The sequence below is a fragment of the Panthera leo genome, chromosome E3, assembly GCF_018350215.1.
Source record: "Panthera leo isolate Ple1 chromosome E3, P.leo_Ple1_pat1.1, whole genome shotgun sequence".
Classification (NCBI taxonomy): Eukaryota; Metazoa; Chordata; class Mammalia; order Carnivora; family Felidae; genus Panthera; species Panthera leo.
In genome coordinates this window covers 35800052-35824055 of record NC_056694.1, presented here as the reverse complement: position 1 = coordinate 35824055, position 24004 = coordinate 35800052, and the positions used below count along the sequence as shown (strand labels likewise).

The 24004-nt window shown below is 39.8% G+C and overlaps 1 protein-coding gene and 1 pseudogene across 18 annotated transcripts in view; one reads left to right on the top strand and one right to left on the bottom strand.

Moving 5' to 3' along the window:
- Positions 1–24004, top strand: part of RBFOX1 (RNA binding fox-1 homolog 1) — a 1461670-nt gene that overhangs the window by 438217 nt on the left and 999449 nt on the right. The gene's annotated exons all lie outside the window — the stretch shown is intronic.
- Positions 8424–8918, bottom strand: LOC122210251 (annotated as a pseudogene).

Below are 24004 nucleotides of genomic sequence, written 5' to 3'. Positions count from 1 at the left end.
TTTAAGCTTAAAAGGTGTAAAAGACAGAGATCATGAAAAGCACTGTGTCTTTGATTTCTTACGTTTGCCATTTCTGTATGTAAAAATATGTGTATGAGATACTTGCTGAGTGTTCCATCTTGTGCATCTTGCACTCTGAGCTATTTGAGACCTGGAAATGTCTTGTCTTTTTCTGCATCCCTAGCATCAATAGAGAATCTCACACATAAGCACCCAGTGACTGCCATTCTTTTTGTGCAGAAGGCAATGGCCCTATTTGAGGGTAACATCCCTATTATGGTACATGGGATCTACTGTGAAAGAAAAGAGATGATTCTGGGCAATCACATATGTGGTGACAAGAAATTAACCTGATAACGCTGAGCATGTTCAAATCAAGAATGTTTAGATAGTAGCAAATCGTTACTGGTATGAAAGAAACCTTTCCCCACTTCCAGTCTGTAAAACACCTAGTAAATATTTGTAAGTAAATTATTTCTCTGTTGCATTGTGCAGTTTATATAAATTGATGTTCTAGGAAGTACTGTGGTTTAGCTTTCATAGGATTTCATAGAAATTTTTCCATATGGGTTCAGCTGTCTCATTATTACCATTTGTAAGTGACTATTCAGATAGTTTCTTCTCATCTTCAAATCATGCTATTTCAAATGTCCTTTTTTTTTTTTTTAACTTAATGGTTCCCCATAAGAAGTTTGTTGTATTTGAGGACCCTACCTACAATTTCACTTACTGCATATCAACCCCATACTAACTGTGTGCCTCTGGACAAGTTTCTTTACCTTTTAAAATTACAGTTTCCTCATTTTTAAAATAGAGACAATACTGATTTCTTAAAGTTTGTGTTAGAATTGAACGAGCTAGGGTATGTAATATGCTGAATGATGCCAGACACACAGAATTGGTCAGTAAAGGGTCCCCATTGCCAATGTTCCTATTATTGAGCTCCATCCAGTTTGGAATCAGTTACCTTTGCCCAGTAGCACTGTTTGTACATATCTGCTTTTATAATTATTAGTTGAGTTAATTTTTTATGGGGGATGTGAAAAAGGGTGATTGAGCATAGGTTATTCAGTTTAAACTAATGAATTTTTTTTTTTATGGGCTGACCATCTGTCAGGGAAGTGGCAGAAGGCATTCCAATAGGACTGAGTTGAATTAAATTAGGAGATAAAAGTAATAATAATGGCTTTCCTCCAAATGAGATCTCAAAATCTGTCTGTTTTTTCCTAGCTCCACTGTTACCACTTTGATCGAAGCTACCTACATCTGGACTCCTAACCACCTAATGGGTCTCCTATTTCCATTGTCCCCTAATCCAATTTTTATAGAAAATCAGAGTGATCATTTTATTATTCAAGTCAGGTCACTTCACCACATCCCTTCTACACTCCCAACTGTGAAAAAAAAAAAAACAACTGATAAAATAAAAATGGATAACTTGGCCTGCAGTCCCAGTATCATCTGGCCTCTTGCTTTTCTTTCCAACCCATATCTCTCCAAACCTTCTTTCCTAGGGCTCTAAACAGGCCTCCATGTCCTTTCTTGTCTTAGAGATATATTCTGTCTGCCAAAGGGTGCTTCCTATAACCATCACCTGGCAAGGTCACCCTTGTGTCAAGTTTTAGCTTAGGCTCTGCAGCGAGGCAGAGGTCTGACCCCTCTATTAACTGTCCCCAGTGATCTCATTGCATTCTGTGTCTGTATTACTCTGATTCCAGTTTATAATGGTCCATTTGTTGTGGTGGTTTCTTATGAAACTACTCACCATTGTATAACTAGAACTCAACTCAGTGGTTTGATGAATGAAGAAAGTTTCAAACTACAAACTACAAAAGATGTGTATTGATGTGTATTATCCAATTTGGGCTCATGGCATCCTTGTAAGAAAGGCACATGCTGGACCAACTCAAATGTATACGTGAGGAATCTACAGCTCACTTTGGTAGAGGCTTGGAAATGGAAGAACCGGGTCTTAATCTCAGAATTTTCATGCCAAGTCCAGGACTCTTTCATCTCCAGTACTGTGCATCCCAGACACTCTATCATGGTCTAGATACTCCTTGTATATTGTTTGTCTGGGATGGGTCACTTTTCATGAAGCATTTGAGCAAGCATTCTCATTGCATTCATATCATCTGCCAAACACTGTCCTGGGCACATTCCAGGCCTTTTCTCATCCAGTCTGTCTCAGGATGCTGTAAAGTATTGTATGTATCAGCATACGTACAATATGGGCTGCCATTGCAAACTATCACAAACTGGATAGTTTAAAACTATAGACATTTCTTATCCCCCAGTTCTTGAGTCAGAAAGCCCCAAATCAGGGTGTCAGCAGGACCATGCTCCCTCTGAAACCTGTAGGGAAATTCTTCCTTGCCTCTTCCTACCTTCTGGTGGTTTGTTAGCCATCTTTGGGCATTCCTTGGATTGTAGCTGTGCCACTCCCCTCTCTGCCTGCATCATGTCAAGATGTTCTTCTCATGTGCCTCCACAGCACTTTCCCTTTGTTCAAAATTTCTATAAGGATAGCAGCCCTACTAGATTAGGGCCCACCCTAATGACCTCCCTTAACTTGATTCCATCTGCAAAGACTCTATTTATAAGTTAACTCACATTCGCAGGTGCCAGGAAATAGATGTTTAACATACCGTATTTTGGGTGAGGGGGACCCAATTCAACCCATACCCTTACAGTTCCATATCTTTAGCAGGTACATATCCCACTCCCTTTTCACAAATGGGTCCGTAGTCTCTGTAACATACCCCAAGGCTTCACAGCTTGTAATTGGCAATGTGAAGCTCAAATACAGTTCAGGATTCACAAGTCTATGTTTGGCTTTTGGACCAGATCGATGGACCAGTTTCCAAGCCTCTAAAATCAAAGCTTGGTCAGGTAGATTCAGTTAGCTTTGGAAAAAAGCAAAGCAGGGTGCATATTCTTTATGCAAAGTGAGCTTGGTTAGGAGAGGCAGAACTTTAAAGTGCCTGAGTGTGTGTTTTATAACTATCCCTGCATGCAGAAGCAGAGATGTGTTCCTCCCTTGCCCTACTCTCCCACATTTAGAATAAAGTGTCTGATATTCTTTTAAAGGGAGACAAGACATTCTTCATTTTAATTGGGGGGGAAAGTTCATTATGAAGTCTTCTTTCTCCGAATAGTTCCCTAAAGTTGGATGTAGTGTCTACATTGTTTTCATTCTCTTCTCTTCCCAGGAATCATTACCAGCCCTGGTTGGTGATTTATAATCACATTCCCAACAAATTCCACTGTTGTTAATGACTACTTATTTTTCTATACAAATGGTTTTTGCTCTCCTTCCTGAGGACAATTAACTAAGAAACTGGTCATAAATTACTGATAATGATCAGTTTGTCAGAGATGATTGTTGAACGGAGCCATCTTCCATAGTAATTAGATAAAGTTTCTTTAATTGCTGATAACAGCAAACTGTGGTTATTTTTTTTCCTTTTTTTTTTTTTTTTTTTTTAGATTCTCACTCATGACATCTTCCTGGAAGTCAGGAATAATAACTTTTTTTTTTTCTTCTTCTTCACCTGAAGGAGGGGAGATGGAAGAAACATTCATCATTTACAGGCTTCCAGAAATATAATAAATGTGACAGCTTTTCACAGTTTCAAATGCGACAACTGATCTTTCTAAAGCAGAGATCAGAGAAAACCTTCTCTGGGACACATTTCTTTTAGGCAGGAAGCAGGGGTCCTTCCTGGTCATGTTTGATTTTTTTTTCCTCAGGATCACATCTCTCATATTTGCATCTAAACCTTGGCCTTAAAATGTGACTTCTTTGAACTCTGGAAGGGAATGGTATTTAATTCACAGGGTTTCTCACTGTTAGGATGCTGATTAAACCCCAGCCTATTTTTGTATGTCAGGCTCTGGTGGACCCTTAGCTGGGAAATAAAGAGGAGAGCTATCACAATGTATAGAGACAGGATGGTGTCTTTAATCACAGGTCTTATTATCTATTAGCTTATTAATATGCTCAATCAGAATATTCATTGGTGTAGAAGTACGAGGACCTACTATTAACATTCTATAAAGGATATACATATTTTACACAGTGAAGGGTGGTTTACATTTAATCCAGTTTAATATATCAGTTGACTGACATTCCTTGAACATTGTTAGTCTTGGGTCCTGCAATACTTTATAATCTCCTTCAGTTTCATAACTGTTTCTTGTTTTTTGGAGATTTTTTTTTAGTTTGTTTTATTTTTGGTTTTGTTTTTTGGTTTTTGGGGTTTTTGTTTGATTTTGCTAGATGGCAACAACTGTCAAGCAAGCTTTGGTGTCTGAGACTATCTGAATCATTCTGGCAGTTTAGAAAACAGTGTGGTGTTAACAGAGATGAGGATTCCAAAGGGGTTCTTAATAACAAAGAAACTGGGGAAGTGTATCACATCTCTTTAAGCTCACTAGGTTTTATTATGAGAAGGAGAGCTACAACCAGCTCAGAATTATAACGTTATGTTACAGGATATTTAGGCACTGATTTCATCAGGATTCCTCCACTTTCACATGAAAAAAATAAAGACACACACATGCACATCAAATATATTTAAGAAAACTTAAAGTGTGGGTTATGGAACTAGGCAACACAAAAGGTAGGCTTCAGGTGTGGCTGAGTCTCAAGCTTTAATGATGTCACAAGGACTCTAATTCTCTCTTAGATCTGCTTGCCATCTTATATCAGGGTTCACTGGGCTTCTACTATATGCGTCCTCTGAGAAGTTATCACCTTTTGGAGGATACCTCAAAAATCCTAGGGAAGGCTCTGATTGGCCAATTTGAATCATATGCCTGCTACTGAGCAAATCCCTGAACTATAAGACTGGGATCTTATTTTTTTTTAAATTTTTTCATGTTTTTATTTATTTTTGAAGGAGAGAGAGAGAGAGAGAGAGCGCACACGCGCATGAGCAGGGGAGGAGCAGAGAGAGAGGGAGACACAGAATCTGAAGCAGGCTCCAGGATCCGAGCTGCCAGCACAGAGCCTGGTGCAGGGCTCAAATCTACGAACTGTGAGATCATGACCTGAGCTGAAGTCGGACGCTTAACCAACTGAGCCACCGAGGCACCCCAAGACTGGGATCTTCTGATTGATTGGTCTTAAGTCTCATTCCATAGGGATGAGGCAGGGGGTGGTGGTGGGATGTAGAGCACCACCTAAACTATATAAATAAATATAAAGTAGGATAAAGATGGTTCCCCAAAGTAAAGGATTTGGGGTAGATCAGACAATAAAACAAATAAAGTTAAATAAAGGGACCCTCTCATTCACTCCTTTGCAGTCAGCCAAGTGTTGCCCAGTTGTTTGCTCTGCTTGCCAAGTTTTATCTGCTTTTCGTGGGAGAGTAGATTTTCTGGCACTTCCTGAACATTGCCCTAATAGAGGTGACAGTTTCAAGCCCACCGTAAAAGTCTAGTGTATACTAAATGACTCAACCTAAAATACTTTTCTGAAATGTTTCCACACTAAAACTGTTCTCTTTGTCCTGCCTGGATCCCCTCTTCCCTTGCCATCCCCCACCCAACCCATCTCTGACTGTTTCCTCATGATTTTTTTTTCCTAGCAAGGGCCCAAGCCAATTTCCTCTTCCTCTATGTTCCCATTGGAACTTGTATCTTTCTTATAATACCTAGAATGTTCAAGTTTTAATTTTATTTCTTAAGAATCCATTTCTTTCTTTGGAAACAGGGTGCCATTTTGTAGTTTCCTTTTAATAACTTCCATGATTGGTAGCACAGTGCCTGGTTCCACATAGGGATATAATTCTGGTGAATTTTTCTGGACAAGACTAATTGAGGAAGGAAGCACTTGGGCCACTCCATTAGCATTTGGGTTTAGCTGTGTTTTACTATGGGCATGTGAAAGTGGGCATTAAGTAATCATTTGGAGGAATACAGGAGGACAGCCCACTGCTGTAAGAGAAGTAGGGGAAGGTTGTTTTTGTTGAGGGACCCATGGGAATTTGCCTCACCTGGCCTCATTTTACATGGTAATTGCTCTGAGTTCTAAGTTATAGGAGGACAAGTTCATCTCTCTATGATTAACACAAATCAAGGGTCCTTTTTGCATGTCCATGTAGATATGGCCCAAACCAGAAAAAAACTCCTTTTCATTCATTCATCAAATTTTATAGAGTACCTAGTATGTTCTGGGGATATGTGATGATAAATATACATAGCTCTTGCCCTCATGCTTGGAAGTTGATTGCCTGGGGTCCAGTCTGTGGCTTTCTGTGGGATTACTCTCTGTGGGATTTCAGACTATCTATTTAACAACCCTATACTTAGGACCACCTGGGTGGCTCAATCAGTTAAGCATCCAACTCTTGATTTCATCTCAGGTCATGATTTCACGGTTTGTGGGTTTGAACCCCAGGTTGGGCTCTATGCTGAGAGCACAGAATCTTAGGATTCTCTCTCTCCCTCTCTCTCTGACCTCCCCTGCTTATTCATATTCTCTCTCTCTCTCTCTCTCTCTCTAAATAAGCATTTAAAAAAACATTGGAAAACAAACAAATAACTGTACACTTAAATTGTCTTATCTATAAAATGGGGGCAGATAGCTACTTCACGGAGCTATTGTAAGGATTAAAGGAGCTACTACTTGTATAATGTCCAACACATAGTGAGTGTTCATCAAGCAACGGCTATTACTTATTGACTCATGAGGCCTACAAGCTGATGGAACAGACATTAATCAAATGATCATACTCAAAATATAAATTTTGACATAATCTGAAGAAGAGTTGTTTAATATTATGAACACTTACAGCATACGATTCTTTAAGACTTGCCTGGCAATGCATAATTAATCTGTCTATAAGATCATCTGCAGATTAGAAGCAAAATGAACAATTTATCAATTTTTGATGATTGCTAATAAGGCAGTAGTTATATGTGGCTGAAATGGTCCTTAGCCAACCTGGATTTCAGTGCTGCTATGATTATCAATGGTATTAGGTCTCATATTCTGCCAAGATAATTCTTCTCTCTCAGTTCTTTGGCCATTTTGGAAGGGGAGAAGCTTTTAGCTTAATGTCCTTCAGAATCCTATCTAATCCTTAAAAGACCGGGGAAGTGTGTGTCTTCTGGACTTCAAAAGGGTTTTCTTCTCCTTTTCCAGTCATTTCCACTTTCTAGTCAATTTGGAGTATCCGTCAATTCAACCAAGGGAGGCAAGGAAAAATATCCATGCCATTTCTGCTTGGTACCATTGATTGTGCTTTAGAAGTCACTTTATTACTCACCACTTCTTGTTGGCGCAGTGGGGTTCATGTTATGGCCAAGCTATTCCAGTGTTTGGAAAAGGTAGAACACATTCAATCAGTTTGGTTCCTTTGAAAATCTTACTTTAAGTTGGATTAGACCAGTGATGAAAATGGTGACAGTGTTTAAAGGAGAGGAGCCCTTTTACTGTAAAAGGAAAACTCTACAATTAATATCAAGGAGACATTCAGAGCAACAGATAATAGCCCAGCATCTGGGCTCCGACAGATCTAGTCTGCCATGGCTGAAACCTTGGGCTAGTTTATTCATTTATCTGAAACTTAGTAATGCTATCTCCAAAATGGAAACAATTATTGACAATGGATTTTTAATGGATTTCAAAAATAAATTTTAATGGATTAATACATTTTAAAGTGAATTTTTAAATCCATTTTTGTTGGCTTTTCCCTGATTGAAGGAGATACTACCTGTAAAATAGAAGATTGTCTGGTATATGGTAATTACTGATTAAATAATAGTCATTGTCCCAGTGTTGTATCCATTGATGACTATGATAAACAAGAACTCTTGAAGAATTTTGAGGTTTGATGAGTGATTCTTTTACCTTCTAAATTTTTAGCCCTTAGAAAAGAGAAGAAATCAAATGTTTTTGTTCCCCTTGTCACAAAAATTTAGTTATATGGTATATGTTCGTATATGTGTATATACTTTTTTTTTTACTTACAATGTATATAGAATACATATACACACAAAACTGTGTAGTTATAGCATATGTAATATATTTAATATAGGCTAATATAGAGTATATTTAGATATGTTATATTATTAATATATTTATGTATTATAAAGTATGTCTAGTGCTATATTCTGTTTTATGCTATACAAAATATGACAAAATAAGTAATATGTTGTTAGTTGATACATATTTTTTCTATCTCTGTTGGACTCTTTTTCCAATTAAAAATAAGGAATTATTAGTATGCTGTTTGTTCAGCTTTTGTTTCATTATCATAAACTTCACTTTGCAATCCAGCTAGACTTGAAAGGGACCCATGGAACTGCAACAGGAGCACAAAGATTACAGGAGATTTTGATCCAAAGGGGGTGCTCTCCCGAGCTACAGAAGGAATGATCTGGTAGTTAAGATAAAACACAAGTCAGATTTATTAGGTTTGTCCACACTCAGCAGTGGTCATCTTCTTGCTGGTCTTGCCATTCTTGGACCCAAAATGCTCCATGGCTTTCACGGTGTCCATGCCCTCCTTCACCTTGCCAAACACGATGTGCTTGCCATCCAACCACTCAGTTTTGACAGTGCAGATGAAAAACTGGGAACCGTTTGTCTTGGGTCCAGCATTTTCCATGGACAGGATGCCAGGACATATATACTTCAGGATGAAATTCTCATCATCAAATTTCTCCCTATAGATGGACTTGCTGTCAGTGCCATTATGTCATGTGAAGTCACCACCCTGGCACATAAATCCTGGAATAATCCTGTGAAAGCAGGAAACTTTGTAACCATTTCTGTTCTCCCCAGTGCTCAGAGCATGAAAGTTCTCTGCTGTTTTTGGAACTTTGTCTGCAAACAGCTCAAAGGAGACATGGCCTAAGGGTTCACCGTCCTCAGCAATGTCAAAAAACACGGTGGAGTTGACCATGGCTTTGCCGTGCCTGCGGTTCTGGGGTGGCGGTGTCTGCAAAGATTTCTTTTTTTTTTTTTTTTAAAGAAAAAGCATCAGCTACCCCCACGTTCTCTGAGGGTTGATTTTTACTGTTATTTATTTTGACAATTTAGTGGCAGTGACTTACAGTCACAGCCAAAGCCTTGCTGTGTAATCCTTTGGAAATGTCCCTAGGTAACAAGATGTGCCCAGTGGTCATAGAAGTCAGTTCTGTTAAATAGGGAGGATTTTATCTGTCTGAATAAATATTTCCGGGGCTCCCCTCGCTCTGTGGATTTGAGATGTGCACAGGCAAGAAGGGTCATTGCCATAAATCAATAGTTTCTGTGAAGCCACAGATTTAGAGCTGACAGCGGCTCTTTGGTTGAAATAAAGATTGTGATGTGCAGGCATAGGCGACAACTGCTGGGAATAATGTGTGGAGTTGACAGGACTATTTTGTGAACATATATCAAGTGTGGATAGGAAAAGTAATTTTTGCTCATTTTGAGATAAGTTAACTAATTGATATCGGCACGAAAGGAAAGACAGAGCTACCTGGTAGAAATTGATGCCATGTACGTCCTTCCATATATGCACATATACCTTACACCCACCACCGCAAACCCACTGTGTCCTTCAAGTCTCAGCTCAAGGGCTAAGTCCCACATCGTGTGTTACTTATCTTTATGCTACTCACAAGTTGCTGTGGAGGTAGTAGGAACGGATAATGTCTCCAAGGAAAGGCGGATTGAAAAGAAAAACAAACAAGGATTTACCTTAAGAAAGGATCGCTTGAGTGAATGGAAGAAGAGAGAAAGACACTAAGAAGATTGTCAGGAAGGTAGCAAGTGAACCGGGTCAGGACATTTTCATAAAAGGTAGAGAGATTGCATGGAAACAGCAACTGTGGACAGTGCCGAGTACTGTAATGCATCTGAGGATTAATGAGAATTCTTAGACTTACATTCCAGTGGATCTCTTTTCTGTATTTTATGAAATTTTGTACCTAAATCATTCTCAATAATTAAGTGTGAACTCCCTGAGAGCAGGTACCAGATTATATTCATTTTAGGAGTTTCAGGGTGTGGTAGCCATTTTAGGGATCAATACATGTGCTTTGAAAGTATGAATAGATGATGGGGCACCTGGGTGGCTCAGTCGGTTAAGTGTCCGACTTTGGCTCAGGTCATGATCTCATGGTGTGTGGGTTCATGCCCCGCATTGGGCTCTGTGCTAACAGCTCAGAGCCTGGAGCCTGTTTCGGATTCAGTGTCTCCCTCTGTCTCTGCCCCTCTCCTACTTACGCTCTGTCTCCCTCTGTCTCAAAAATAAATAAACATTAAAAAAAAAAAAAGAAAGTATGAATACATGAATAAGTGGATGAGTGGATGCTGACCTTAATATAGCAGTTTAATATCTGGGTAAAATTAAAATTATGAAGTGTTAAAGAAGTGATTTGATTTTGGTAAAACAGAGCATATGTGGTAGCTCTAGGAGCTCAAAAAATAAAATCCTCTTATTCCTGGACGGAGTAAGAACTGAGAAAGTAGCACAGCAGAGAGGAAAAAGGAAATAAACAAACTTCTTTCACTTAGCCTGATATTTCCAAGGTTCTGATCATATTCATATGAAATGTCCACAGTAGGTCAATCTACAGAGGTGGAAAGAAGGTAGATTAGTGCCAGGGGCTGGGAGGGAGAGAGTGATAGGAAGTGAGCGCATGCTATAGGGGCTTCCTTGTGGGGTGATAAAAAAAATGTTCTCAAATTAAATTGTGATGATAATTGCACAAGTCTGTGAACATACTAAAAATTATTGAATTGTTCACTTTGAATAGGTGAATTTTATGGTGTGCGAATATATCTCAATGAAGCTATTATTTTTAAAACAGCAATAACAAAGTGTTTTTATTAATGAAATAAATGAAATACATTTTATTAATGAAATCTAAAATTAAAATGTATGACCAAATGAGTTTCCTTATGGTCTCCAAATTTGTTGAGACTTATCTATCAGTCGTTGACAGAGTAGGCCCCTAGAGCCCCTTCCTGTGTTTTCTCCCTTTTCACAGCTTCTCTGCATACTCCCTAGTCTTATGGCTGAGAAAGAGGACCAGAGTGTACCCTTTCTGCCCACTGGGGAATTGAAAAAAGAGCTAAGGAGACTGAATTGAGCGTGCCTAGTTTTTTTTTCCCCCCAGAGTAACCAGTCAAATAAACCATTCCTTCTTAGGGGTGGAAGAATGAGGAATTATGGAAAGACCTGGAATATTACCCTGAGGGAGTTCTTTCACATGGAACTGTAGGGAGAAGGGAAAAAATATGTGCCATCCTCCCCGCACCTTACCCTCTTTATGTCTAGTAATGACCTCAAAAATAACAACTGTAGTGGTTATCAGTTTTAAAAAAAATAATAACTTGGGTTTGAATAAGATCTGAATCTAAGGCAGGTACCACGAGGAACAAACTGTTCGGGAAGAAGGAAGAATGGATCAAAGCCAATGCCTCTAAACTTCCACACTGCCCCCCTTATGCCAGGCACTTTGCTGTGCCAAGGACCACTCACTTTGGCTCTAAACTTTAAGAATAATCTCTGTGTCTGCATGACTTTTTACAGCCCTCAAGAGTTTTCATAGACTTAACCTTCTCATGATAGTATCAAGAGAGCTGTGATACAATATATTTACCTTCTTTAGGAGGTCCACTTATTATGATCGTCCTGTCATTTCTACCATAAATACTTTTTGAAAATTTAGAGTCCCTGGGGATCAGAGGATGTTCTCTTCATTGCATATCAGCCAAGATCCATGTGTGTAAAAGGCTTCTCTTGAATTAATTTTCTCTCACTGAAATCCTGTCTGTGGGGCATAATTAGTTATAACCCATCGATACAAGTGGTATGATAATGGAATGAAATATGGTATAAAATATGGACTATGACTCAATGATAGGCCAAAGCCCCATTCTTCACATATTGAAGGACATCACCCTATCTAGAGCGTGTGTGTGTGTGCATATGTATCTGTAGTTGCATAGACTAGACACGTGGGTATATTTACATTCACATTAGACACTTGCCTCTTCCAAGTGCCTAGAGCAGTGTCTAATTCTTAGTAGGTTCATGTTACATATTGGCTGCATAAAGGTTTGGGGTCATAGATATTCAGTATATAATCCACTCTATTAACTCAGGCATTACTGGATGAAAGGCTTCTTCATTGAAACCAGCTACTCTTTGGTCCTGGCAATATTATTCTTACTTTGAGGCTTTAGCGCATTTTGAGGGTAGTGAAACTTCCCATGGCTTTCAGAAGTATAATTTAAATCTTTTATCCCTCCAGAACTCAGGACATTTAATTTATCATGATTCATAAAAGACCAGTAATAAACCCTGTCTTTATTTAAACATGGGCACATTGACTTCCCTTTGTAGGAATCGGGTGCTCCTTATCTGCATTTCTCTATCTGCTTATCGTGGATCCTGCATGTGTACAAAAAGCCATCTTTGTCAGTCAGGGGGAGATTTTATTAACTAAAGGTTCATTTGTTCTTCAAGTGACACTATCTCTTTGGAATTACCAGATGTTGTTCAAACTGTGCCGTCTCGCCTTTTATTCTGATGATGGCAAATGTTGAACGTGGTGAATAAATATTGGGCACTGTCCTCGGTCATCTTAAATAAATGTGATAAAATGAAAACATGTCGCTGCCGAGGTCTCATTTGTTCCCAGGAAGTCCACAGCACATTAAGGCTTGCGGACAATGAAAGGCAAATCAGCCATTCACTGGGTGTTCCATTATGAGATGTTCTTGTCACTTTCCTGATTCCATTTTAGATTAATATATAGGGAGAGATAAGATGGCATGCATTTAAATGATGACATGGTACCATCACAGAATTGTTTTGTTATAATTGCACAATATAGACAATTACATATATTGCAGTGGTCTTTTCCTCGAAATTTGCATTTAAAAGAAAAAGTGGCAGAAAATGAATTAATGGGAAATTTCTTAGGACTTGGGTCCATCGGGGCTTATATTCATGCAGGTGTTGTATTTTGACCCCTCCTTGCTCCTGTGTCAAGACGGGCTGACTGTCTTTTGAGGAGGAGGAAGAGTAGGGAAGATTTCACTTAAGTGGATGATCACAGAGCTAGATTTTGTCATTCATTGTTGAATCATGTATTAAATATTTATAATATAAAAGAAGTGGGAAAGAGCAATCTGTCAAAACAGACATTTTGGAATCACCATGCCCTTCTTTTGTGGGTGATGTGTGACACCCATGAATTAAGATTAAAAATAGGATATAAAAAAGAGTCTTTGCTTTCACAGTGGGGGGAAAAGCTTATGAATGCTTTGATAATAATTGTTAATAATTATACTCAAATTGTATCACATCAAGAAATTGAGATGTGAACCACACTGGGGCACTAAGATTTCACAGTAACAGCCACAGTTTTTTCTAATTTATTACATTGTCATCAATCTTGTGATTTAAAATCCTTTTACACAGTCTCCAGTAATATAGGGAATTATTAAAAGTTGGTGACTGTTGTTCAGGAATGTTGAAAGAAACAAAGTGTTTCTGGGGATGTTGCTGGAGTCCTTTTGAAAGGGTAGTTAGGTATCGCTGATTAATTCCCATTCTGTGTCTGATGAAATAGAGAAGGAGAAAAGTTTCTCTTCTACCAAACATCTCATTGCAAACAGCAGCCCAGGAGTTGCATAAGCATTTTCCTTATTCGGTGTAAATTGATTTGGTGTGAAAAATCTCAGACTGTTCCATTTCAAGGCAATGTTTTATTTGGTGATGCAGGACAAATGTAGAGCTAAGTAGATTTGTAGGCTAATTTATTGGGCATTTTAATATTGTGTGTTCTCCACATCCGTGTGGTAAATACCTCACTAATGCTTCCTTGGCCGTGTACTGCTCATGGCATGACCGACTCATCTTAATTAAATTCCTGCCTGAAACAACCTTATTTCTGCTCATGGGATACATTGCTGTCACTGTGAGACATTTTCTAGGACAATTGAGATATATTTTCCACAATTGGAGCCTTTTTTCTCTCTTTTTTTTATGCTCTAAGTATTAGTCATTTGAATTAATATTAAGTTATTATGTACTCCAAATGCGTGCTTTACAAATCTTTCAAAACATGCCTTCTGCCAGGAGGGCTGGGGAGCATGTGATAGAGGTGGAGAATGTACAGGTGTGTTGGGTTAGTGTTGGGTGAAAGGACTTCATGTGTCTGGTCCCCACCTCCCGTGGTTGGAATGCAAGGAGAGGCAGCAAATTGAGAAAGAAAAGGGCCTTGTGCTGCTGCCTCTGGTCTCCTCACTGAGGTAATCGCAGTATCATCTTCTCTTTTAAGGAAGAGGAGGAGAGTTTGTCCACAACTATGCACTTTCTAGGTAACATGGACTTCTTGTTCAGGAAACGGGAAGCTTCTTGAATTCTGTAATTTGAGTCGCCTGCCATGTTAGGAGGACTCCGGGAAATCAGCTGTTTCCTTCAGAACTTCATCGTGACCTTCAAAAGTTTGGCCTGCAAATTGACACAGGGCTTTCGGCGTTTGTCCTGGGAACGTGCAGCTGTCCTGTCAATGTCTAGGAAAATTGTGCCTTATAACCCAAAATGGCTAATTAAACAAAACAAATGAAAACAAAATGCCAAAGCCATGGTATATTCATTCTTCATTCATTCTTTCTCTGTTTCCCTCTCCTAGGTGAAGAACAGGCTTCAGTGAACCGAACATGGTTTCCCCTTTCTATTAAATCTTCAAGCCCACTAGCTCATGTGCTACAGCCACGTTGCGAACACATCAAGCTTTTCCCGATTGGGGCATTGGGCACGTTCTGTTCCTTCTGCCCCTCTCATTTACTTCTTACTTCTCATTTCAATTTCAGCTCAAAAGTGCCACTTCTCCTGGTTAAACCTTTCCTGGAATTCCCACCTTACCCCAACTCCAGCTCCCTAGGGTAGATGAAAATTGATTTGCGTGTGATCTCATAGCAATTTATATGTTTCTTCTACTCTTATATATACATATATTTGTATATGTATATGTATATCTGTATGTGTGTATATATGTATGTATGTATGTGTGTGTTTGTGTGTGTGTATTTTGAGCACCTTCTGTGTACCAGGCATTCATCTTCACATGAGGGACCCATCACATGTTCAAGCCCTCATGGAGCCTACATTCTAGTGGGGCACAAAGACCATGAAAAGTGCATATAAATAAGAAAGTCATTGTAGAAGGTGACAAGTATTATGGTAAAAGGAAAAAGGGAAAAGGATAGGAAGAAACAGAGAATAGGAGTGGAAGAATCAAAGTTTTAAATGAAGGGGGAGGGGAATCAGGATGGGCCTCATTGTAAAGGTGACATTTTAGCAAAGACTAGAAGGTGAAGGAGTGAGCTCCGTAGTTGTTTGATGAAAGAACATTTCAGGCAGAACAAACAGTCAAAACAAAAAAAACCCTAAGGCTTGAGTGTACCCCTGGTTTCAGTGAACAACAAGAGGGTCAGGGAGACTGGAGCAGAAAATATTAGGGAGGGAAGGCGTTGAGTTGTGGGATGGGGGCAAATATCATGTAGGACTTGTAAGTAATTAGAGACTGTGACTTTTACTGGAGTAAAATAAAGACTTGATTTATATTTTAAACAGAGAATTTGGGCTTCTACATTGAAAATATATTCTAATGGCCTTAATACAGTTTGTAGTCATAGACCATAGGCTCCAGGAAGGCTGGAGTGGTATCTGTTTTGCTGTTCACCGAAACCCCAGGATCAAGCCCAGTGCTTGGCACATTGTTGTCCAATAAATATTTAATGTGAAAGAATAAAATGAGTACAAGGCACATCAAGATGATGTAATTGGAGTCCATCCCTCAGAGGCAGGTATTGTAGACAGCTTATGTGCAGATTTCAAGCTCAGCATCTAATTTTATCCATCCATTTAATGACTACTTCAATAACCCCCAACCAAAGGTTTAATTATCTACCTAATTGTTGCTATATGCAACTGTTCTTAATTAGTCCTGTTTTAATTTGCAATATATGAACTTTGATATTTCTATCAAAAAGAAATCTGATGCTAGTTTGGGAGACTTTCCTCCTTAAAATGAACATGACTCATGCCCAAGCAAATGACTGGAAAGTATCCCTATGGTTCGCCAGGGTAATGATTCATGGGGCAGGGGCTATACATGGCAGACTAGAATGTTACACTCTAGTGGGTAAATGATCCATGTTTTAGAATTAGTATGCATCCATTCCAAAATACATATTTACCTGGTAGTCTATAACTGTTCAGCAGAACTGTTACAGTCTAGTAAGTAAATAACATGTTTTTCAAAATTAGAATGTGTACCAAATGTGAATTTACCCAATAGTCTGTAACAACTCTGAAGAAACCTTCCCAGTCTTTAGTCTATCAGGCTAACTTAATGTTGTGGTTTTAAGGATGTTTTGATTACAGACATAGTGTAAAAGAAGATGTATGATTTTTAGAAGAGTGAGGGGTTGTCATGTAGCACAAACCAATTTTAGGGGAAAATTTTAATCTGGTTGCAGACTCTCTTCTTCGTATTTTTTTTCCCTTTCTCTCCTTTTTTTCTCTGTGTTGTTCCTTTCTTTTCTTCCTCCTCCTCCTCTTTCTTTTTAATATGCAAGCTCCTGGGAGACTGAATGCTAATGACACCACAGTGAATTTTTAAATAATTTAATTCTTAGTAACATAATATGGCTTTGTAAGTGATTAGCGTACAGACTTCTGAACATGTATAGGGGCCAGTATTCTTGTTGCTAATCTCATAGACATAAATTCAAAAGTTGGGTTCTGGTAAACAATTTTTATGAAAGTATCAGTTAATTAGTATACCTCACTACAGTTTAGGTAAGCCAAGCAAAAGACAAACATATTTACATCAAAACCATCTAGATATATTGGACAAGAATGATTTTTGTAGAAATAGCTGTGAGGCCATGTCAGTGCTATGAGGCATTGAGTTTTCACTGGGATGTTATTAAATTTCCATTATAACAGATGTTCAGCCTGCTGTTGGCTATAGAAATAGAGAGTTTGACTCCTAGTCCAAAGTAGTTCATGGATGTGTAAAATTGTACTCAAAAGCTGTTGCTCTGGAACAAATGATCAGGGCATTAGCTGTCGGAACTTCGGTGAGTTAAGCTAACTGCTTTAAAACTCGATTGCCTTATCTGTGAAATGGGTATGACATTAGTACCCACTTCATAAGGTTCCTTTGAATGAGATAGTATCCGTTAGTCATTTACCTTTCTTCAGATCACATACTGAATATTTAATGACCATCATCAGTAATTACCTATAATAATCACATAGGTCAGCTCTACCTTCCATGTGGGATAGAGCAGGTAATAGGAGTTGCAGGGTTAACACAACCCAGATCTCCAAGTATTTGGCTGGGAAGTTAATGAAGAGGCCAGGCGTGTAATTGGATGTTTCACTAATAGGTTATAAGTGGTTGTGCAAGTTTCTAAACAGCCTGAATGCTCTAATAAATACCTTCGTTTGACAAGTGAGAAAGCAACCATGGATCAGGAACTCCTTACTTGGACCATGTGAAATAGTCATTTATGAAATACCCTTTAAAACTCCTTGGAGGTTCATATTCTACAAAAGTTGCCTTTTTTTTTTTTTTTTTTTTTTTTTTTTATTATTTTTATTTTTGGGACAGAGAGAGACAGAGCATGAACGGGGGAGGGACAGAGAAAGAGGGAGACACAGAATCGGAAACAGGCTCCAGGCTCTGAGCCATCAGCCCAGAGCCTGACGCGGGGCTCGAACTCACGGACCGTGAGATCGTGACCTGGCTGAAGTCGGCCGCTCAACCGACTGCGCCACCCAGGCGCCCCAAAAGTTGCCTTTTTTTTAAATCTAATTGAAAACATTGCTGCAAGTTGAGTAGTCTGCATAAACTACTGTACGCCTTGAATTTTTTCTTTCGTGACTGTGACTGTTTTGTAAGGCAGAGCACCATGGACTCAGCCTCTGTAACCCCCACATGGGTCCTTTCCTCTGTGTGATGTACCTTCTTTGAGGCTCGCTGCAGTATTCATCGTGAGTTTGATGTCGTCTGCACAATTAGATGAGAGGATCCAGGAAAGGCATGGACTCTATATACTGATTTAATGCTTTTCTCTAGACCCTAGCACAGTACCTAATGCACAAGTGATATGCAAGAAATCGTTGTGTTGTATTCTTTCATGACTGACTGGCTAGGTTAATTCTGCAGAGTCTGTGACACTGTGCCACTTTCCAAACAACAGTCTCAGCATCCTTTGTAACATACAGGAGTTTTAGAACCGTTGTCTGTTGACATTACCAGTTTAGAACGTTTTTTGAGACCTTACTGTGGGCTATGCTCCTGGCATTACTCTAAATACTGCCCATCATTATTTCTTGGAGTGCTCATCGTAATCCATTTATGCCTATCCTATTATTACCCCCCTTCATCAGAGGAGAAACTGGGATTTAGAAAGAACCATCCCCGCCCCCCGTCCCCCGCCCCCGCCCAGATCAGATGGCTAGTAAGTGATGAGCTGGGAGTCAAAATAGCCAGCATGACCCTAAAGCCTAGAGTTCCCAACTTCTCTTCTTCCTTTCCTTCCAAGGGGAAAAAATATTGTAAGGCGTAGGTAAATAAGATGTTTTTTGAGAGGTGTCCTCAAAAAACAAATGGCAAGTGAGATTTAGATACATTGAAGTGTCCTGTACATTTCTGGGAAGCAGTCTAATAATTGCACATACTATACGGAAGTGACTTCATAGTATTTTCCATAGACATCTCTTCTTACTGGAGGAGTTAAGATCGGATGCCGGGATGCAAGTAATGTAGTCTTTTGGGAAATAAACACAGTCCTAAATGCAATCGTGGTGCTAATAAGGATCCCGATCATATGTTTCGAGGTTTCAGTGTGGCTGCGGTCCTATATTTATATGAAGGGACTCCAGTGAAATGATTAATGGGGTTTTCACAGAGTGAAGAATCTGCAATTATTTCTACCACCAAAAATGTAACCCTGCTGCAGGCAAAAAGTGAAGTTAAATCACATTTCTCCAATTCAGTCTTCAAAATACACCTCAGATCTTTTACGCGTCTATCTCTGTGTTCACTGTCTTTCATCCAGGCCACAGTGATCTTTTGCTGTGATATCTTGGTAACTAACATCACTGTCTTTTGTATATTTATTCTCTTCAAGCCTTTCTCAGAGTGGAGCTAAAATGCTCTTTAGTAAACAAACCTGATGATGTCACCCCACCTCCAGTGGCTCTGCATTCCCCTTCAGATAAATCCAACATGTCTAGCGTGATTTCAAGGGCTTTCAGGAGCAGTCTCCTGCCTTCCTCCAGCTGCATTGCTCTCTATGCCACCCATAACACACCACGCTTGGCAGCCTTCAGTTGTTCTCAGTGTCTTTGTCTCTCTCATCTCCAGCCATTTGCACCCCCTGCCCAGAACACTTTGCCTCTTCTTGCTTTGTTTTGTCTCTACTGCCTCCCCAGAAGCCCCCTCTGGCCACCTCTAGCCACCCCTCTCCCCATACATTGCTCCTTATCCCTTCTCTGTGTGCTCATAGCATTCATTGCTTATTGCTCTAGCTTCCTTAGTCTTCTGTGGAAAGACAGTAAGCTTGGTGAGGGTAAGAACCCTCACACCATTGTGAATGAGGGAATGGAATGGCACCAAAACTCAAGAGAGTCTTCTGAAAAGCGTTATTTACATGTCAAACACATCCTAGTGTTTTAAATGAAAATATGTGGGGCATTTGCCTATCCACAGTGCTGAGGAAAATGCAAAGTAAGCACTTGCTTTTGAAAGTCCAAAGGCATTTGCAAAAGGGGAGAGGAAGAACTGAAAGCCGAAAATTGCTCCTTATAGAAAAGGCATAATGCAAAATAGCCAGAGCCCCCCAAGATGTCAAATAACTTCGTCTCTAACTTTTGCTGGAAGGCTCGCCTGGGGAAAGGGGGCCTAGAAAGATTAGTAGCTAAATGAGGATATCCGTCAGGATAGGGCAGATCACTCTCTAGTGACACACAACCCCAACTTGCTTGGCTTCAAAGGACAGTTGTTAAAATTGTTTGTTTCTCATGCATTCTCTAGGTCTGCTGTGGGCTGACTGGGAGTGCTGCTGTGTTTTCTCCCTTACTTGGGGTCACGGGCTCCGCTTCCATTCTTCTACAATTACTGGGACAAGGAAAGGACAAGGTTAATTGCACACTGGTTCTTAAAGCTTCTATCCCAAAGTGACATGTGTCACCTCTGTTCACATTGCATTAGCCAAAGCAAGACATTTGCCTGCACCTAAATTCAAGCAGGCAAGGCAGTTCAGTCTCTTGTTCTGCCCTGAAGGAGAAGCAGAAGTTTTTAGTGAACAGCAACTAAGATCTCCTCCCACAGCATCATGGGGAATAGCTACACCTGATCACCTGTCAATCCCCCAGCATTGTCATACCAGAAGCAATGCCTTTTAGGATGTGCACTGACAGTATTTTCATTCTCATCTGTGTAATTTTTGTGGCTAGACATCCTGACAATGTCTAGTTTGACATTTTTCTCAATTTTCCTTTGCACTGGTCCCCAGACTGAGATGTTGGATCCCTCAATCAAAAGAGACTTTCTCAATTAATGGGCAATTAATTTTTTAGTTTCAAACCACAGGCTGCTTCTTTTTTGAGTATTAGTTGAAACATTTTTGTGCCAAAATATCGTTTTATTTTGTGTCTTGTCATTTTCTTTAGAAGGTATCACGGGTAGGTCCCTGTTTTGACTCTCTTCTTACTCTCCCCATTACCCCCTTCCCCGCTGGCTGGATCAGTACGCATCCCATTTGTCATCCGTACTGTTTTCACTGCACTCATCTGTATGGAAAGCGGGATCTGTGTTTGACAAGCATGCTTACCCTTTGCTTACTGTTTTAATAAAAATTTCTATCACCGTTTTTATCTACAGTAGCAGTCGAGGCACTATTTGATATCGAGATGCTAGATTTCATAGACTTTGAAATATTTTCCCCATATCTTTTTTGGCAAGTCTTTGAACATAGACTACAAAAAATTGACATGTCGGAGATGAATTTGCAGACTCTAAGTTAAGTAATGACTACCTGTCCCAGTTTAAATTGTGTTCTAGGATTGAAACATTATATTACACAGTCAAATCATTGAAATTAATGGTCAGACTGTTCTATAACTGAGTTAGTTTCCCTTGAGATTGATACTCTATTAAATCAGCAGGCTGTCCAAATTTCCCTGCAGTGCCTTTGGTTTGGGGGATAGGATTGCCCCAGCCTTGGTGATTTCAAAGCTGGGCCAAAGTAGTCGCACTATTTTTAAATGGGGTACAGTGAGTGGCGGCCTCTCAAATTTCAAGTTTCTTTCATATATAGAATCTTACTTTATTCTCTTTAGCTTGTGAGGGACATTATTTTTGTATTGAGTATACAGATAGGAGACATAAGACCCCAATGTTAGGTGTCATGCCAGAGATGATGTAACTACTTCAGAGACCAAGCTACTTGGGCTTTTCTTTCCAGATCTCTTCTTGGCTGGGATTTTCTCATTATCCAGGCCTTTTCTCAAATATCCCTCTTCAGGGAGGCCCTTCTTGACTACTGTATCCAGAGTAACACAGTCATCCCTTATTTCAGTGTTCTGTATTATTTGTATAGTAACATTTCCTGGTTTTTTTCTTATTTGTATCTACTTACTTATTTCCAGTGTCTATCCACTAGAATACAAGGAAGGAGACCTTGGGTTTTTTTTTTTCCTTAAAAAATTTTTTTAATAATGTTTACTTATTTTGAGGAGAGAGGGAGACACAGAATCTGACACAGGCTCCAGGCTCTGAGGTGACAGCTCAGAGCCTGACATGGGGCTTGAACTCAGAAACCATGAGATCATGACCGGAGCCAAAGTCTGATGCTTAACCTCCTGAGCCACCTAGGCACCCTCTCAGAAATGGATTTTGGATTAAGATATCTAGCTGAGCTGCCCTGTGTAAAGGAATGAATTAAGCATGGAGGGCTTCATGAACAAACCCTACTATTTACAGTCCTTGAAAGCTCAACTTTGCAGGTAATAGCATGTATTAGTTATCTAATGCTGCATAACAAATTACTCCCAAGATGAGTTTCTTAAAACAGCAAGTATTTATTATCCCACATTGTTTCTGAAGGTGAGGAACTTGGGAGTGGCTTAGCTGGGTGTTTCTGGCTCAGGGACCCTCCTTCCTCAGGTTGTTGTTAAGCTGTCAGCAGGGGTAGCAATTACATTAAGGCTGGAGGATCTGCTTCCTAGTTCACTCATGTGGATGTTGGCAGGTCTCAGTTCCTTGCCACATGGGCCTCTCTGCATGATTAGTAGAGTGTCCTGGTGACTTGGCAGCTGGCCTTCCCCAGAGTGAGTGTTGAGAGAGAAAGGCAGCGATGGGGAGGTGGGGGGGGGGGGGAGGAAAAGAGGGAGGAAAGGGGAGAATGAAAGAAAAAGAGAGAGGCTCTAAAATAGAAGTCAATGTTTTGTAACCCAATCTCAGAGTGACATATCATCACTTCTGCTGTGTTCTGCAAACAGACCAGCCGTGATACAATGTGAGGTACAGGAGTGTGGATACCATGAGGTGGCGATCCTCAGGGGCCATTGTGGAGACTGGAAGCATATACCTTATTCAGTTTCCCAGAACAGAGGTGTGGATTGAACTTGCATCTCAGAATACCAGAAGTCTTTGCCCTACTTTCTTTTCCATCCCAGGACCCATTTGGGTGGGTGGTTTGATTACTGAGATGAACTCTTAAAGTACAATAATTAAGAACCCAGATTATCATGTCAGCAGCCCAACTTTGAACACTGTGCCTGCCTCTTGATATTCCTTGTGAACAGGGGATCTCCTTTATGCTTCTGTGACTCAGTATTCTCTGCTATAAAATGGGGATGGTATCAGCAGCCACCTTCTAGGGTTGTGAAGATTCAGTCAGTTCATGTGAAGCACGTGGAAGAATGCTTGCCACATGGAGAGCCATTAAGAAGTGTTGTCTTGTATTATTTGGACTGTCCCATGGCTAATGAGTGCAGGGGTGATTTGTGTTTTCCTCAGCAGTTCTTGAAGGGATTGAAGATCCCTAGTCAGACTGCTGAAGTGGAGTTAAGCTCAACTTTCCTTTGGTAAGTTGCAAGCAGGTCACATAGTCACGTGGCAAAGTCTGATTTTTGCCACAGGGACCCTGTCTACCATATGTCTCTGCTGTGTGTTTTCTGTGGGTGCTTACCCTGTGCCCTCAGCACACCCATGCATAACCTTCACCACCATCCACAGTCCAGCATCTTTCCTTCCCTTTCCAGAGAAAAGCGAAGCATCGTTTTTGAAAGCCATTGGCCAGTGGCTGAATTCTACAGCCCTTTTCATAAGTTCACTTTGAACAGATTTTTTTCTTGTCTTCCCTATTTATATCTTTTCAAATCCAGTCTCCTTCAATCAATTTTAATCTTCTAATGTGTTTGCTATAAGTACTGTACAATTCACTTGTCCTCAATAATAAAATTCATTTTGGTTCGGCCTCCCGGTAATTTGTTTGAGGAGAAGTCGTTAGGAAACCCTTGCGTTCCCTTCTGATTTAGAGGACGACCTTCAGTATTGATAGCATTTTGTTGTCATGCACTTGAAGTATTCTTTCATGACTGACAGAGCTGTTTAAATAATGGACCGCGGAGCCATGTGCTTCAATGAAATCTGACTACACTAATTCCATCATATATTAGGAAACTTGAAGTGTTCTACAAGGACACAATTTCATTGACCATGGATTTATTTTTTTCAGTTTGTACAAATTATCTCCACTGTGTAATGGACCCCCTTCACTGTAAAATACACTTTCCTTCTGAAAGTGAGTGTTTTTATTGCATTAACTCTCAGTGCACCCTCTGTAAGCAAAGCCTTGTACTTTAGGCCTTCCTGGAACACCTCCAAATGGGTAAAATGTAGCATTTTCTATACAAAAGATAGAAATGTATAGCATTATTGATCAAGTTTGCAC